The sequence below is a fragment of the Bactrocera neohumeralis genome, unplaced genomic scaffold (genome assembly GCF_024586455.1).
Source record: "Bactrocera neohumeralis isolate Rockhampton unplaced genomic scaffold, APGP_CSIRO_Bneo_wtdbg2-racon-allhic-juicebox.fasta_v2 ctg7184, whole genome shotgun sequence".
Taxonomy (NCBI): domain Eukaryota; kingdom Metazoa; phylum Arthropoda; class Insecta; order Diptera; family Tephritidae; genus Bactrocera; species Bactrocera neohumeralis.
In genome coordinates this window covers 1-2,249 of record NW_026093998.1, presented here as the reverse complement: position 1 = coordinate 2,249, position 2,249 = coordinate 1, and the positions used below count along the sequence as shown (strand labels likewise).

General features: G+C 35.4%; 1 pseudogene; it reads right to left on the bottom strand.

Moving 5' to 3' along the window:
* Positions 1-283: 283 nt before the first annotated feature.
* Positions 284-1,502, bottom strand: LOC126767498 (glutactin-like; annotated as a pseudogene).
* Positions 1,503-2,249: the final 747 nt, after the last annotated feature.

Here is a 2,249-nt window from a genome sequence, read left to right as displayed (position 1 = left end):
TTCACCAGACGCAAATCCGATGGACTTTTCCATCTGGTCCATTTTAGAGAGCAAGGTGCGGACTAAAAAATACACCAGTATGGATGCGCTCAAGAAAGCGATTGTACGTGAATGGGCCAAAATACCACAAGCTCACATTCGTGCAGCATGCAACTCGTTTTTTGACCCTTTGAGGGCCATAGTCAAGGCAAAAGGTGGCCATATCGAGCTAAAGTGAATGGATTCTAAATTTTTGATTATTTTCATACATTTTTGTCATTGGAATCAATAAAATATTATCAAACTAAAAATACGCCATTGGCTCGAATGACGTCCAAAAGGCCACCATTCGTTTAGCAACTTTAATGTCACGATTTAGATTTAAAGATTTATGTTTGGCCAGGGAAAAGATACAAATTGTCGTCGGTTAATGAGACACCAAGGCCAAAAGGCGCTGAACCATCCACATCTTCGCTACAGAATAACGGTTTAGTTCGCCTTCATAATCGAATGTGAAAAGATAAGTGCTATTTGGAAGTTTCTTTGCATTCGCTTGTAAGGTCAATAGAACAGGGTTTTTAAATGGTATAGTGCTACACAACTGTAAATATTAAATAATATGTTTCAAAGCATTAATGAAGTCATTAGAGAAGTAAATATCGATTCTTACATCAATCAGCCCTGGGACGAGTTTGTAAAATGATCCATTCTTGATCTCTTCATTTGTGAAAACTACATCTCGTGCAAATTTTCTCCAAGCACCAGCAGGATCGTCGCCATTAGTCTGGGCTATTATGGTCAATATAGCCCATGCCATCAAGTTTATCATCAATAATAGTCTCATTGAAGTTATCAATGTAAATGTCTATAACAAAAACAGTTATTTAGATTATTTCCATTAAATAAACTGATATTCCACCTTTGAGCAAAAATGTGCCGCCATTTTTAACGCTACCACCGAGTGTGGGATATGCTTTAAACTCTCCGGATGCTAATAGTTGCTGGATGTTTTGGCAGTATTCTGATGGGCCACCAAAAAAATTGAACCCCTCCATTTTAACCCCCGGCATTGGGTGCCAGTGCACGAATGCATTCCAGAGTGGTGGTATTCATTTTTCGCAAACACTTATTGATCGCTTACTTTTCAATATTTGATTTGCGTTTTTGCATATTTTTCCCAGGGAGGGATCATCAGAAAGAAAGGGAGATAATGCCGAAAATTGAAAAATAACGGATGAAATAGAATCAACCAAAAACTTTTTACTTTTTGAAACTTCGAAAAAAAAAATTTTTTGGTACCCCCTTCTGTGGAGTCATATTTAAAAAATTTTAACAAATGATCCACCAACTTGCCCAAAAAGGGTAACCGAGTAGGATCACCTCCAAAATTTTTAAAAGTGTTTTGGGAAACCATTTTTGCGCCGATAACGTCTTGCACTGCGGCGTTTCCGGTATTTCATCGGTCATCGTTTACAAGAAACCGAATGGACCCAAACGATAACGACAGAGACAACACAAATCTTCTAATAAATATCCAGATGCCAAATTTCATAAAGAAATGCCATGAATGAAAAAACCCTATGGGCATTTCAGAACAAAAAAAAATTATTGAAATCACTTTTAAAGGTTCATTATTTAACTTTACATTGTTTATAACAATAGCTATCTTTAAAGGGATCAAAAAAGAGGCAACAAAAGCGGGCAGATTAATAGAACTAGATGTAAAAATACATATGAAACTATATCATGCTTATTGTCAACAAAGGATTGTCCCTTTAATTTTTAAAAGTTTAATACGTTGTAAAAGGGCAGTTTATCAAAATTAATTAAAAGAAAAATTTTTAATAACTTGTTTGCTGATTGTATCTTTCATCGATTGAAGAAAAAGCAAACGCGAACTGGCTCATCTTCCCCCCATAAAAAACGGCGAATTTGCAACGTAGCGACAACGACTGGGTGCCAAAGAAATTAAAATTTCCTTCCAGGATTAATTGCTATATGGGAAGGCCGACCAAAAAATTTTGAAAACCGACTATAAAACAAACCCAAAGAATATGTTAAAAACCGGGGGAAGTATTTTTTTCGAAAATATCCTCAAAGGAAATGTTTTAAATTCAGAAAAAACATTTAAAAAAAAGCCCGTATGTCAAATGTAGATAAACGGGTCCCCCCAGATACCAGTAAAAAAAACAAACTTCCCAAACAACATAGCTCTTCCTCGTTTTTTTATAATAACTCCAAATTTTTAAAAGATAAATTTTTTGGAAAAT